We start from the raw sequence: 16,305 nt of genomic DNA, 5'->3' as shown, positions 1-16,305 counted from the left end.
CACGCTGGTCTCAAACTCCTGACCTCAAGTGATCCACCCACCTCTGCTTTCCAAAGTGCTGGGATACAGCTGTGAGCCACCATGTCTGGCTCCTTTATTTTTTATATATACGAGGTCTCACTCTGTCACCGAGGCTGGAGTGCAGTGGCACGATCTCAGCTTACTGCAATCTCTGCCTCCCGGGTTCAAGCAATTCTCCTGCCTCAGCCTCTGTAGTAGCTGGGACTACAGGCCCCGCCACTGCACCCGGCTAACTTTTGTATTTTTAGTAGAGATGGGGTTTCACCATGTTGGCCAGTCTGGTCTCGAACTCCTGACCTCAGGTCATCCACCCACCTCAGCCTCCCAAAGTGCTGGAATTACGAGGGTGAGCCAACGTGCCTGGCCGGGATCTATCTCATGGAGCTGCCCTGAGGCCTTCAGAGCACTCAGCAGGTAGAATGTTTGGCACTGACCCTGGCACAGAGTAAAAGCTTAGGGAAGGGGAGAGAGAAAGGGTGGCAGGTCTTCCTGTGCAACCTGAGGAACTTCACTTTGGTCCTGGCCTGAATGATCAGGTCCTGTCCAGCTGTCCCTGATTTATATCTTAATTGTCCCTTCTATGCTTGCTCACCCCCCAGGGCCTGTTCTTTCCCCCACCCCCAGCAAGGCCCTTACACTGATTGTTCCTTCAACCCAATGCCCATACCAACATGTGAGCAGAGTTTTCACGTCTTTACCCTCCATAAAGTCAAAGTTGGTTGCTGAATTCATGTATGTTATCTCCAGTGCCTAGTACAACAAGTTTGTTGAGGAAATGAATGGGTGGAATAGATCAGGAAAGAATAACAGCTGCATTATTAGAAAACTTATGATAAACAGACATGATTGCTAGTGCCATGCCAAGCCATATTGGGACCTCTGGCAAAAGGAAAATTCAGAAAGGCTGGTTCTGCCTTTATCTATATTTTTGATATTTTGTTCTTTGTGGATTTTGGCATACATTTTGATTTCTTAAAACATTGCATTGATTTTTTTTTGAGACAGAGTCTTGCTCTGTCACCTAGGCTGGAGTGCAGTGGTGCAATCATAGCTCACGGCATCCTCGACCTCCTGGCCTCAAGTGATCCTCTCACCTCAGCCTCCCAAGTAGCTGGGACCACAGATGCCATTCTCTCTCTCGCTCTCTCTCTCTCTTTCTCTCGTTCTCTCTCCCTCTCTCCCTCTTTCTCTCGCAGAAACGGGGTCTCTCTATGTTGCCCAGGCTCATCTTGAACTCCTGGCCTCAAGTGATCCTCCCACCTTGGCCTCCCAAAGTGCTCAGATTATAGGCATGAGCCATTGCACCTGGCCTGAAATATTATTTACCTTGATTATTGAGTTTTTGGTGCCCCTTTAAATTTTGCCTCTGAGGCAGGTGCCTCACACAACTCACATTAGCCCATGCCCTGATTATTTCCAACACGCAATCCACACCCTATCATTAATTCCTCAGCAAATGCTCTACTATTACCACTAATTCACCATTGCAAAAACTGAGGCACAACTATGCCCAAGTTGGAGAAGAAAAATCTGAACTTGCACCCCCGTTTCTTCATTTTTTGGTTCAGAGCCTGCCCCGTATAGCACTACAAGTAAGCTGAATTTTATAAGTTGGGTTTCGAGTCAACGAATCAAAACTTCAGGCTTAAGTCCCACCTCTGCCCCAGAGTCTTCTGAGCCCTCCATTTTCACAGACGTCAGTTTTCCTAGGTGGAGCTGGACTTTAATATTCTCCACATCCCTTACTTTTTCCAAAAACAGTTTACCATCTTTTTCTTTCCTGAACCAGGAGCAATAGCAAAAATTGGGAATGGGAAGAAACAGGTACCAGCCAGGACACCTGAACCAACTTGGAGCTCAGGAACTCAGGAGGGGATTGGAGAGAGTGTGGAGACTCTGTTGTCCACAATGAATGCTCCTTCCCCATCCAAAAAAATCCCCTAGCCCAGTTTTTGGGCAGATGCCAGACTTTTATTCTGAAGCGTGGGCCACATCCTATGAGGTAATCTTTGGAAAGTCATTCTGAGGCGAAATCCCATTGGTCAGTTGGGGAAGCCCCTCCCAGGATTCCTAGCGCTCCCCCTTCCCCGAAGCCTATAAAAGCGCAGGTCCCGCCTCGGCAGCCACGGGACACCTGCATCTGCCAACAAGACTGGAAGCAGGTGAGACACACAGAGGGGGAGGCCCGCAGCTGCGTGGGAGGAGGGGTGGTCTGAGGGACTTGGGATGCTGGGAATGAGGCTGGTTTGCAGGTCGGCACATGGACATTTTCCCAGAAAGGGACAGAGACAGCGAAGTTTGATGGTCTGGAAAGCAGAGACCAGCGGGGCTGACTGCTTGGGAGGTAAGTTCTGGGGACATGGTACAAGGTGAGGAGCAGGTATCAGTGCTAGTTGCGACCCCTCTGTGTCTCCCCCCCACCCCATTGCCATTCTGAAGCTCCCCAGGAAGAAGCTAGGAGGGGAAATAAATTGAGTGGGGGCGGGGTTTCCCAAGAATCAGAGGAACTGAGAACGAAGAGTGGTGGGGGAACCGGGAAAGAGAGAGAGGAAAATCAAGTTTTCTTCAGCACGAGGGACAGCTCTCCACAGACCGAATGAGGAGAATGCTACTCTAACAAAACAGTGAAATAAACTCATCACTTCTCCTTGAAGATCTAGCAATTTTTAAAGAGGAAGACTTTCCTAAATATTAAAATAGACCATATTCAAGACCGTTTCTGTGTACTCATGGGATGGGTGAATATGTGCTAGAGATTAAAGAAAACAGAAGAGATGTCCAAATATCTATGTGCAGCTAATTTGCTATGCTTTATTTTCACTCTAAAGGCCTTCTATTGCCAGAGACTGGCATTAGAGACTGAATTAAACTTTATTTTTTAATGAGAAAAAAATAAGACTAGGTGCTAGAGTTAGTTTATCAGTGATACTTCATTTCTATTCTTTGTGGTGAAACATCAAGCAGAGGCATGAAGATTCATGATGGCTGTAATTTTGCGGATGGTGCAGGTGTGATTAGGAGATAAAATGCTGTCATTATTTGGTTTAAGGAGTTTATCATATTATGCAGAAATAAAATATATGTGGAATAAAATGTGAAATGGCCAGTTGTTTTTCTGATAGATTATGGTAGTGGGATTTTCTTTATAAAAGAAAATAATAAATAGGTTAATATTTTGGAAACGACAATGGTTTTAGTGCAATTCTTTTTTTGTTTCTCATGCTAATTAGCTGATTTTATTTTAAAACATCTTTGTTATAATGGCCTCATTTTTCAATGAAGTAGTTACATGTAATGATATTTAGTGTCCTTTGAAATACTGCAATTTTAGGATCTATAAATCCTATTCATGAAAATTGTGAGTGAGAGCGTTTGTGTGTGAGGAGATTGGTTTGGAAAGATGTGATACCACATTAGACCTTTAATACATACTAGTAGGTTAGTTGCAATTATTTTAATATATAAATTTTATGATTAAAAAAAAGAAAATGAATGATTCTCAACCTAAATACCCATCAATGGTAGGCTGGATAAAGAAAATGTGGCACATATGCACTATGGAATACTATGTAGATGCAACATGAATAGAACTGGAGGGCATTGTCGTAAGCAAACTAACACAGGAACAGAAGAACAAATACCACACATTCTCACTTAGAAGTGACAGCTAAACAGTGAGAATACATAGATATAAAAAGGGGAACAATGGACACAGGATTACTTGAGGGTGTAGGGTGGTAGAAGGGAGAGAATAAAAAATCTACCTACCGGGTACTATGATTATTACCTGGGTAATAAAATTATCTGCATACCAAACCCCCGAGACAAGCAGTTTGCCTGTGCAACAAACCTACACATATACTCCTGAACCTAAATTAAATGTTTTTTAAAAAAACAAAATCAGTGACTCTGTGTAATTGAATAAGAGTCAAGGAAATGTTCATAGGAATATATGCTTAGAATTGCCTATAACCTGGATTGTTCCTGGAGTGAACACTTCTATCATAGCATCCTCACATACTCTTGCACGGTGCTTCCAGAAAGTAGTGGGTTTCAGAAGGAGTTGAGAAGAAGCAGTAAAACTAAAGAAGATGCCCCCAATTTACCAATCATTTACGGAGAGTCCCAAAAAGAGGAATTTTGTATCCTGATTTATCATCTATGGTATTATGATATTTAGAGAGCCATGGAAGAAGGTATCAAAAATTATTTGGAAATCCAGTCTCATAATTGAGAAGAAGATATTAATATAAATATAAACTCTTATTTGCATTTTAATATATTGTATCCAGGTACCTAGACTCATAGCTATTTCTTTGTTTTATAGCATTTTTCAAATTATTTAAAATAAAAAAAGCATTCTTGAAACAAGGTTAATTTCACATGTGAAAACTGAAATATTAAACATGTGTTGCTCTTTAATAATAGTATTTTCTGCTGAAAGAAAACTCTGAGGCCTCACCAGTTTCAAAGTTATTGAAATATTCTCTTATATGTCCTGACCATTGAAAGTTTCACAGATGACACTAGTGCCTCTAGCACACAGGGCACCCTAGATCAGAGAGGCAGTTAGAAAATTCCCCGCATGGAATACTTGAGGGCCAAAACAGAAAGATTGAGCAATGTTATCTTATGTCTAACATCCAGAAGTGGACTCTCAGAAGAGGATCCTTGCACAAGTGATTCACTGAGGAAGTTTGCACAGGAGAAACTCTTAAAGGAGAGAAAAAGTAGGACAGAGAAAAGAAAGAGGTCACACCAGGGTGTAGGTCAGTTGACACGCTGCAGAAGCAGCTTCAGCCATGTTACAGACTGAATGTTTGTGTCCTCCCACCAAATTTATATGTTGAAATCCTAATCCTTGAGTTGATTATGTTAGGAGATGGGGCCTTTGGGAGGTGATTAGGTTATAAATCACCTGTGGTGGGGGCTTCATGAATGGATTAGTTCTCTTATAAAATAGATCTCAGAGAGCTCCATCTTCCCTTTCACCATGTGAAGACACAGGAAGAAAACAGTGGCCTATTAACCAGGACATGGGTACTCACAAAACATCAAATTTGTTGTTGCTTTTCTTTTGGACTCCCCAGGCTCTAGAACTGTGAGAAATAAATGTTTCTTTTATAAATCATCTTATATATGATATTTTGTTATGGCACCCTGAATGGCCTAAGACAAGCCTCTTCCCACAAGTTAGCTATGTCACATACTACCAAACATAGCTTATGGTTTCTAGGGTTTCTTTCATACTGTTCATCAGGCAGTCATTGGCTAAAATATGCTGTAGGGGACACACACTCTTTCTTTTTTTTGGATGGAGTTTTGTTCTTGTTGCCCAGGAGGGAGTGCAATGGTGTGATCTTGGCTCACCAAAACCTCTGCCTCCCGGGTTCAAGCAATTCTCCTGCCTCAACCTCCCTAGTAACTTAGATTACAGGCATGTGTCAGGACACCCGGCTAATTTTGTATTTTTAGTAGGGACAGGGTTTCTTTGTGTTGGTCACGCTGATTTGGAACTCCCGACCTCAGGTGATCCACCCACCTTGGCCTCCCAAAGTGCTGGGATTACAGGCGTGAGCCACCAAGCCAGGCCTACATACTCGTAATTACTTCTAGCTCCCTACATAACTGGCAAAGAGGCTTCTGGAGCTCAAAGCTTCCTTCAAAGAAGAGCTGCAGATATAGGCTGCATTAGTCATGGATCTCCAGAAAAACAGAACCATTAGGGTGCTATATTAGTCTGTTCTAATGCTGCTAATAAAGACAAACCAGAGGCTGAGTAATTTATAAAGAAAAAGAGGTTTAATGGACTCACAGTTCCACATGGCTGGGGAGGCCTCACAATCATGGCAGAAGGTGAAGGAGAAGAAAAGACATGTTTTGCAAGGTGGTAGGCAAGAGAGTGTGCAGGGGAACTCCCCTTTTATAACACTGTCAGTTCTTGTGAGACTTATTTAATATCACGAGAGCAGCATGGGAAAAACCTGTCCCCATGACTCAATTATCTCTGACTGGATCCCTCCCACAACACATAGGGATTATGGAGGCTATAATTCAAGATGAGATTTGGGTGGGGACAAAGCAAAACCATATCATTCCACCTCATATCTTTACATTTCCAAATGAATCATGCCTTCCCAACAGTCCCCCAAAGTCTTACTTCAACATTAACTCAAAAGCCCATTGTCCAAAGTTTCATCTGAGAAAAGGCAAGTCCCTTCTCTCCATAAGCCTGTAAAATCAAAAGCAAGTTAGTTACTTCTTAGATACAGTGGGATACAGGCATTGAGTACATACACATGAGCAATGTTATCTTGCCAATGTTAATTGGCCAAAACAAAAGGGCTACAGGCCTTATGCAAGTCCAAATCCAGTAGGGCAGTCAAATCTTAAAGCTCCCAAATTACTTCCTTTGACTCCATGTTTTGCATCCAGGTCACACTGATGCAAGAGGTAGGTTCTCATGGTCTTAGGCAGCTCCACCCCTGTGACTTTGCAGGGTAAAGCCCCTCTCCTGGCTGCTTTCACAGGCTGCCTTTGACTGTCTGAGGTTTTTTCAGGTTCATAGTGCAAGCTGTCAGTGAATCTACCATTCTGGGGTCTGGAGGATGGTGGCCCTCTTTTCATAGCTGCACTAGGCAGTGGCCCAGTGGGGACTCTGTGTGGGGGCTTCCACCCCACATTTCCCTTCTGCAATGCCCTAGCAGAGGTTCTCTATGAGCATACCTCTGCCAGGACATCCACGCATTTCCATATATCTTCTGAAATCGAGATAGAGGTTCCCAAACCTCAATTCTTGACTTCTGTGCACCCACGGGCACAATATCACATGTAAGCTACAAAGGTTTGAGGCTTGCACTCTCTGAAGCAATGGCCTGAGCTGTATGTTGGCCCCTTTTAGCCACAGCTGTGATGCAGGGCACCAAGTACTGAGACTGCACAAAGCAATAAGGCCCTGGGCCCAGCCCATGACATTTTTCCCTCCTATGCCTCCTGGCTTGTTATGGGAGGGGCTACTGTGAAGACCTCTGGCATGCCCTGGAGACGTTTTCCCTATTGTCTTGGCAATTAACATTTGGCTTCTCATTACTTACACAATTCTCTGCAGCTAGCTTGAACTTCTCCTCAGAAAATGGCTTTTTCTTTTCTATCACATCAAGCTGCAAATTTTCTGAGCTTTTATGCTCTGCATTCCTTTTAAACATAAGTTCCAATTCCAAATTGTATCTTTGTGAATGAATAAAACTGAATGCTTTTAAGAGCACCCAACTCACTTCTTGAATGCTTTGCTGCCTAGAAATTTCTTCCATCAGATACCCTAAATCATGTCTCTAGAGTTCAAAGTTCCACTGATCTCTAGGGCAGGAGCAAAATTGCCAGTCTGTTTGCTAAAGCATAGCAAGAATTACCTTTGCTCCAGTTCCCAGTAAGTTCCTCATCTCCATCTGAGACCACGTCAGCCTGGACTTTTTGGTTCAAAACCATTCAACAAGTCTTTAGGCAGCTCCAAACTTTCTCACATCTTCCTTTCTTCTTCTGAGCCCTCCAAACTCTTCCAACCTCTGCCTGTTACCAAGTTCCAAAGTTGCTACCACATTTTCAGGTATCTTTATAGCAGCATCCACTCTACCTGTACCAATTTACTGTATTAGTCTGTTCTCATACTGCTAATAAAGACATACCCAAGACTGGGTAATTTATAAAGAAAAAGAGGCTTAATGGACTCACAGTTTCACATGGCTGGGGAAGGCCTCATCATCAAGGCAGAAGATGAAAGAGGAGCAAAGGTGCGTCTTACATGGCAGCAGGCAAGAAAGCATGTGCAAGAGAACTGCTCTTTTATGAAACAAACAGTTCTCATGAGACTTATTCACTATCACAAGAGCAGCACAGGAAAAACCCACCCCCATTATTCAGTTATCTCCCACTGGGCCCCTTCCATAACATATAGGGATTATGGGAGCTACAATTCAAAATAAGATTTGGGTGGGGATACAGTCAAACCATATCAGGTGTATGTGGTTTATACACACCTGATATCTTATATCTAAGATGACATAGAAGATATCTAAGATGATATAAGATAAGATAAATATATATCTTATATCTAAGATGAGATTTATTATAAGGAATTAGTTTGCATGATTATGGAGGATTAGAAGTCCTGTGATGTGTCATTTGCAAGCTGGATATTCAGAAAAGTCATGGTGTAAATTCTATTCTCAATCTGAAGTCCTGAATATTAGAAGATCCAATGGTATAAGTCCTACTTCGAGGGCAGAAAAAGACTTATGTCCAACTCAGACAGGCAAAGAGATAATTCAAACTTTGTTGGCAATTTATTCTACCCAGATCTTCAACAGGTTTAATGTTGTCTACCTGTATTGAGGAGGTCAATGTGCTTTACTCAGCCCACGAACTCAAATGTGAATTTCTTTTGGAAAGTCACTCACAGACACATTCAGAAGTAATGGTTAATCAGATATCTTGGCATTTCATGGCCCAGGAAAACTAACAAGCTAATCAAGGACATAAGGTGTTAATCAAGTGTGTGTGTTTCTCTGTGTTTTTGTAAGCCCTTATGGAAGAGATTGAGGACCATTAAGGAAAATCAGACAGCAAAGAAATGATGGCTATTAGTGCTGGTAAACAATTGGAAAATTTAAATATTTCCAAGATGTATTAATTAGCAAAATAATTATGATGATGACATTTATATTATACTTTGTACTTTCAAAGTACTCTTCTTTGATTACTAATTGGTCTCTTAGCCCAATGTTATGAAATGGCTAAATAAGCTATTATTCTTCTTTCATAACACATAAGAAGACTGAGTACAAAAAAAAAAAAATAAAAAGTTGTGCGAGAACCCTTGCAGAGTTAATAGTGGAGCCAGAACTTGTCTTGCCCCTAAACAAATACTTTCTGTACCACTCACTGCACTTTTTCTCTTTTTGCTTTTTTCCATGTTTGTTTCTGATTTTCTCTTTCTTCCCATGTCTTTTAAATAAAATAATTTATAATGTCTCATTTAGAGTTTGAGAATAAATCTTGGTAAGATGTACTTGCAGTGGTCAAATTAATTTAAAATGAATTACTTAAAAAACAAATTTCGGGCCCATGAACATGTGACAATTTTCAGAACAGAACTAATATTGAAGTGACTTCATAGAAATGGAGATTTGTAAGGGTATTAGTGATAGCATCTTCATTAGGGATGTGCTGGAGGGGACTGCAAACCTCCTTCACAGCCTGCCATTCATGTTTTGCCTCTAAGATGTTCTCATGGCTGCAGAGCCATTAATTTAAGTGCTATATAATAAAGTATTCTAAATTTGTGCTGTTCAACCATATGCAAGCACATCTATGAATAAGTTTCTTTATGGCTTCCTTCTGTTTATTTTTGACAAGCCTTTCGTTGTGCCAAAAAAAAAAAAAAAATGAGTCATCACACTGCCCATTTGACCCAAGCTGAATACCTTGTTCTCTATCATTAGTATGCACAGATAATTAGGAACCATTGCTGGTTTGTCAGATTAGCCAGTAGGGATGGAAATTGTAGGCATGATATGACACTATTCATAAAAGAACACATGCATTTGAGGGCAGGAAAGTGTATATTGGATTAAAGGGAACAGAGAAAAGTCCATTCTTAGAGTGAGGTCTTATGCATATCTGATTAGGAGTCTGGCAGCACTTACTGTTTACTGTAGCAGCTTTGTCAGAGGCTAAAATTACCTTTAGTGTCCTGTTATCATCTCCCCGGTTGTCTTTGGGCATCTTTTGAGACTCATTTTAAAATAGGGTCTGAAGCTTAAAGTTCTTTTAGCTGTCATCCCTTGATGTTATACAGGATCCTTGCTACTGTGGCAGTAAGATGCAGGGTTGTGGAGCATTCTCTAGACCTATAATTAGCTCTGAATCTTTTGGTAAGCCTGTGTCCAAGGGTTGTGATTTCTGCAAGTGCTTCCTAGATTCCCCTCTCCTCCTCTTTATGGGAGACAAGAAGGCTAAAAAGAGCTGGAGTTGAGTATTTCTCTTCCCTCAGGCAAGTGAGGCCTGTGTTGGGCTCTGATAAAATAGCTTCCCTTGAAGGCAGGCCTTCATTAAGAAGAAAGGAGCTCTCTGGGTGTATTTCAAAATTGCTTTTCCCTTCCTGCTGCTGGAAGCAGGAAAAGATTTTTTTTTCTGATTTTCACTCTGGTAACCTGGTAGGGCTGCTGGATGTAAAACACACTATAGTTGGGGAGGGGGATCCACTAACGTTGTCCCCCAGGAGTTTTCATCTCTCTCACATGCTCATCTTTAGCAGGTGGTCACCTAATCTTTGTGTCCTCAGCATGTTCCAGGTAGACGGTGATTCCATTTTACCTGTCTATCTCTGCAGATTTTGGAGTGGTGGTTTGCTCTATAATCTTACTTCTCTAGTGGATATAAGAAAGGTTATTGATTTTCCATTTTTTTCAGCCTATTTTCTTGTCTTGGAGATGAGAGTGATGTCTTCTAAGCTCTTCGCATTCAGACCAGAAAATAGAATGGGCAGTTTCCTGTTAATATTTTACCTTTGTCTATGGTGTTCTTCACTGTCAGTGAGATATGTGTAGGTGTGCAATTTATTCTGCCTGGGATAATTTGAATATTAATATCTTTCTTAAATTTGGAAATATCACTACATCTTAACTTCTTAAATATTTTGTTTTGTTCTCCTTATTCACTCTTCCAGAATTCTAATTGTGTTAGCTTTGCTGATTCCATCTTTTATGTTAGTCTTTTTCTCACAATTTCCATCTCTTTATGTATTGCAACAATTTTCTTGAATCAATTAGTCAGTTCTTAAATTCTTTCTTCAGCTGAGTATAATCAGCTGTATCTTATTTAAAGTGACTTGGATATAAGGGCTAGCTTTTCATAATTTTTCTAGTTGATTCATTTTCAATTAAACTTTCTTTCTCATATAATCCAATTTTTTCCTAAAAGATGCTACTATTTTTTTACCTATTTAATCATTTTAATCAACAATTTTGGGGGCTTCTCCTGCTAATTTCATTATTTATCATTCTTGGTGCATTAATTATATTGTTTATTATGCCCACTGATCTTCCAAATATAATTTTATTTATATTTATAATTTTATTTCTATTGTAAGCTTATCTTCACTGAAGTTCTATCATTCTTTGCATCTTGTAAGGCCTGAAGTATAAACAATTCATTACAAAGCAGTTTGAAGTTTATTCCTATTCAAGCCTCCAGAAGTTTTAATGACCCAGGATCAGATTTCATTTAATTTTGAGGCTTTGGAATCATGCATAATAAATTCATTTTAAATTTGAGTTACAAACCTTAATAAAGAAATGCTTGAGCTTTCAGTTTTTTATTAGTAATACTTTATTTTGCTACACTAAGCTCTAGATAAAAGTCAATATGTCTCATTATTTCCATAGCACTGAGCTGAAAATTTTCTATCCTATTTTTTGAGAACTGAATAGATTTTTGAAGCTCCAGATTCTAAGAAGATACCTGAGGTGTAGCTTCCCCATGTCAGGAAACATCCTATAGAGTCTCTTGACCTGGCATTTGGACTCATCTCTTTCTCTGGCGTCAATATGCAGTCTGAGAACATGGTGGGCCTAGGCAAGAACATGTGGCACTTACTTCTTTAGACATTAGTTTCCTGCCTATCTTTCAAGCTCAGCAATGTAATATTTTTAATTATAATTTATGCAGCATTTCAATGTGGTGGAGACGGAATGACAGCTGTGTGCACTCAGTTTGTCATGTGGCCCAAAGACATGACTCAATTTTATACACTATGTTAATGGTGCTATATCTCCAAAAAGCCATTCTTTTAATTCTGTGAGGTTGTTGTTCTCAGCAAAGAGTGGTGGTGAAATAAAGCACTTCTGGCTTCAATACTCACTTATGAATTTGTGACCTTAGGAAAACTATTTAAACCTGCTGAATTTGACTTAAAAAGGCAATGTGGGGCCGGGCGCAGTGGCTCAAGACTGTAATTCCAGCACTTTGGGAGGCAGAGGCGGGCGGATCACAAGGTCAGGAGATTGAGACCATCCTGGCTAACAGAGCAAAATCCCGTCTCAACTAAAAATACAAAAAATTAGCCAGGCGTGGTGGCGGGCGCTTGTAGTCCCAGCTACTCGGGAGGCTGAAGCAGGAGAATGGTGTGAACCCGGGAGGCAGAGCTTGCAATGAGCCCAGATTGCGCCACTGCACTCCAGCCTGGGCAACAGAGTGAGACTCCGTCTCCAAAAAAAAAAAAAAGAGGCAGTGTGGACTACTACTTTTATTTTATTGTGTCTGCAATCACCTAAAGGAAACAAGAAAAGGGAAATGTAGGATTCCTAGCATTGATTAAACAAACAGAAATATCCATGAAACATATATATATATTGGACAAGTTACCTAGTTTGTGGTACCCAGTGCAAAATGAAAATGAGACTGCTTATAAAAAAATATTAAGACTTTAAGGAAAGCGATGTCAAAGCATTAGACCAAGCATGACACCCTTCCCAGCTTAGGGCCTTGTATTCCTCCTGCACAAGGACAATGCTCATGAAACCACATGTAATAAAATATGTGAAGAGCTTCTAAATTTAATGTTAAACGGGACAGAAAGATTCGGTGAGAAGAACCCACAGCAAAAGATTGCAGGTGAAGTTGACAGAACACAGGTTTCTAAAGTAAATGACACATTGTCAGTGGTAGAGGGGAATACTGGCAAATTCACAGAGAAATTCTTCCAACGAGTATCTTGACATGGTAAAAAGCACATGGACTTCAGACTTAGACAGCCTAGGTTTGCATCTCAGCCCTACCCCCACCAGTTATATGAACTTGGTCACATTACATAACCACTCTGTTCTTTAGTTTGCATTATTTGTAAAATAAAGAAAATCACATAACTTTTCTCATAATGATGCTAGGATGATTAGATGAAAGGCTTTAGAAGAGTGAGTGGCATATGTAAGTAATATGAAAGAGTTAGCTATTTTTTTCTGGCAGAGATAATTGTAACACTGCTTAATTTATTGGAAAATATAGAAAATGAATGAAATCTTCCAAGAAACTTTGTGAAAATCTAAAAAAAAAAAAGAACCATACTTTTCACCAAAATACCTTCCAAATAGATAGAATGGATATGTGTAAAAAAATAAGACATAAGAAATTTTAGCTAGAAACAACCTGAGTCATTGTCTTTAATAAATTTGGTGTTTAGAAGGCCTTTCTAAGTATGCCATAAAACCTATCAATGAAGATAACAAAATATACCATATAATTTTTTAAAGTTTTGTGCATGGTACAATCACCACAAAAACATCAAACAGATACACTTCAAACTGACTAAGAATACTGGCAAAGATTTGCAAAGAACTAAATTGATGTAATAAAAATAATATATTATTAAGTAAATCATTACTTTCCAAAAGAAGAATGTTAATATTCTTTCAGGATATGAGTCCCATGCTAATTTTCTTTAATGTATGCTTTATATTTTTGCATATTTTGTATTGGATACAAAATAAAATTACAAATATATATTATTTTTCTGTTACTTGGTCAAAAAAGTATTGAATAATACGATATGTAGACAAGAATAAAAAGAAACAGAAATTCATAAATATTGCTTTGAAAAGTATGTGTATATTAAGATAAATTTTGAAACATCTATAAAAATTTAAGACACTGCTTGATCTGACAGTTCAACTATATTTTCTACATACATATTTATATAATTTACAATGGCTTATAAACCAATGTCTTTCAGAAGTTTCTGTTATAGCTAAAGATGAAAATTCCTTAAATTTCCATCTGATTTAAAAAATTATTGTTTAGGTCTGGTTTAAAAAATTATTGTTTCATATTATGGAATATTAAATAGCCATTAAAATAAATGTGGTATTTATTTTAGCTATGGTGGAAAGTAAGTAAAATGCAAAAGATTCATCTATCTCCATTATTATTTAATATTTGATTGAAAGTATTAGACAATACAATTAAACCAGAAAAAACAATTATACAATCAAATGTGGAAAGGAGAAATAAAATGATTTCCATTTGCAAATGATATCAATGGTGAAATAAATAATTTAACAGAAGATAAAATTCACCTATACAATTAATAGCATTCACATAAAGAATTGGTTAAAAGACAATAAAATATTAAGTCATATTTAAAATAGCTACATAAAAATATATAATACCCAAGGATAAATTAAATGAGAAGCTTGGGGAAAATTATAAAACTTTACTTATGGAAAGATACAAAATGAGACTTGAACAAATGGAAAGATATTATTTTAGCCTCTGATATAATGAGTAAACATATATACACCGTTTTTCTCATAATTCAAAAAAGAGAACTTTTTAATAAGGCTTTTTGTTTATTTCTGGAGACAAGTTGGTTCTACTGCTCATTTGGAAGAAAAAAACATGTAAGTATAGCTTGAAAAACCCTGAAAATAGAGTGGATCTGCCAACCAGTAAATAAATAAGCTTGTTACAGAATTTCTAAAATTACACTGGATGGTACTGGCACATGGTAAGAGAGAAAAAAAATGACTGGTGAAACAAAATAGAAAATTTAGAATTAGAAAGCAAAGTCTTCAAAGCACTGGAGTAAAGAATGACATTTAGTAAATAGTAATATTTACTGAAAAGTTTGGATAACCTTTCAGAAAAAGGTAATATTGAATCCATGCCTCACATCATACACCACAATAAAGCCTAAATACATGAGATATAAGCCAGGGGCGGTGGCTCATACCTGTAAACCTAGCACTCTGGGAAGCCAAGGCAGGCAGATCATCTGAGGTCATGAGTTTAAGACCAGCCTGGCCAACAAGGGATATAACAAGGGATGCATGTGCAGGTTTGTTACATGGTATATTGTACCACCGAGGCTTGGAGTAGGAATGATCTCGTTACCCAGATAGTGAACAGAGTACCCAGTAAGTAGCTTGTCAGCCTTTATCCTCCTCCCTCTCTGACCCCTTTAAGAGTCCCCAGAGTCTACTGTTTCCATCTTTATGTACATGTACCCAATGCTTAGGTGTCATTTATAAGTGAGAAGATGTGGTATTTGGTTTTCTGTTCTTGCATTAAGTTGTTTAAGATAATGGCCTCCAGCTCCATCTATGTTGCTCTAAAGACATGACTTTTATTATTTTTGATGGCTATGTAGCATGCCATGGTGTGTGTGTGTGTGCGTGTGTGTGTGTGTATATATATATGCATTATATATAATTTATATATAATGCATATATAATATTTACATATAATATACATATATAATACTTATTATATTTACATATAATACTTATATATATTTATATATAATATATTATAATATATATGCCATATATATATATAAAATTTACTTTATCGAATCCACAACTGATGGACACCTAAGTTGATTCCATGTCTTTGCTGTTGTGAATAGTGCTATGATGAACATACAAGTCCATGTGTCTTTTTGATAAAATGATTTATTTTCCTTTAGGTATATACCCAGGAATGAGATTGCTGAGTCAAATGACAATTCTGTTTTAAGTTATTTCAGAAATCTCCAAAACAAATAATCAACAGAGTAAACAAACAATATGCAGAGTGGGAGAATATATGTGTCTTTCCACAGTGGCTGATCTAATATACATTCCCACCAATAGTATATAGGCATTCCCTTTTCTCTGCTGTTTCACCAGCATCTGTTGCTTTGTTGACTTTTTTATAATAGCCATTCTGACCGATGTGAAAGGGTATCTCATTATGGTTTTGATTTGAATCTCTTTGATGATTAGTGATGATGAACTTTTTTTTTCAGATCTTTGTTGGCTGCTTGTAAATCTTTGGAAAAGTGTCTGTATGTACGCTTCCCCTACTTTTTTAATGGGGCTATTTGTTTAATTACCACATAATTTTGTGGTTTTGAGAAGTCAACACCAATAATTTTTTAATGAATTTATTAAGCCTTGCTTTATGGCTGAGCAAGTGGTCAATCTTAGAGTATGTTCTGTGTGCATATAAGAAGAATGTATGTTCTGTGGTCGATGAGTAGAGTACTCTGTAGAATTCTATTAGGTCCAATTGGTCAGGTTTCAAAATTATGCCCAGAATTTGTTTGTTAGTTTTCTGCCTCAATGATCTGTCTGACACTGTCAGTGGGGTGTTAAAGCCCTTCCCCCACAACTACTGTGTGGCTATTTAGGTCTTTTTGCAGGTCTAGAAGTGTTTATTTTTATGAATCTGGTGCTCCAATGTTGGACGCAT

The 16,305-nt window shown here is 38.6% G+C and overlaps 1 long non-coding RNA gene across 2 annotated transcripts in view; it reads left to right on the top strand.

Annotated features, from left to right (window-relative positions):
* The first annotated feature begins 1,858 nt into the window (after nucleotides 1–1,858).
* The window catches only part of LOC129464670 (uncharacterized), a 31,823-nt gene continuing 17,376 nt past the window's right edge, over nucleotides 1,859–16,305 (top strand). The window contains exon 1 of one of the 2 annotated variants that reach the window (XR_008651656.1): nucleotides 1,859–2,183. This is a non-coding gene — a long non-coding RNA (uncharacterized lncRNA). The remainder of the gene's footprint in view (nucleotides 2,184–16,305) is intronic. The other variant, XR_008651654.2, reaches the window with a different exon arrangement.

Source organism: Symphalangus syndactylus, chromosome 16 (assembly GCF_028878055.3).
Source record: "Symphalangus syndactylus isolate Jambi chromosome 16, NHGRI_mSymSyn1-v2.1_pri, whole genome shotgun sequence".
Lineage (NCBI taxonomy): Eukaryota > Metazoa > Chordata > Mammalia > Primates > Hylobatidae > Symphalangus > Symphalangus syndactylus.
Note: the sequence above shows the minus strand (reverse complement) of the source record. Positions and strands in the feature narration are given on the sequence as shown.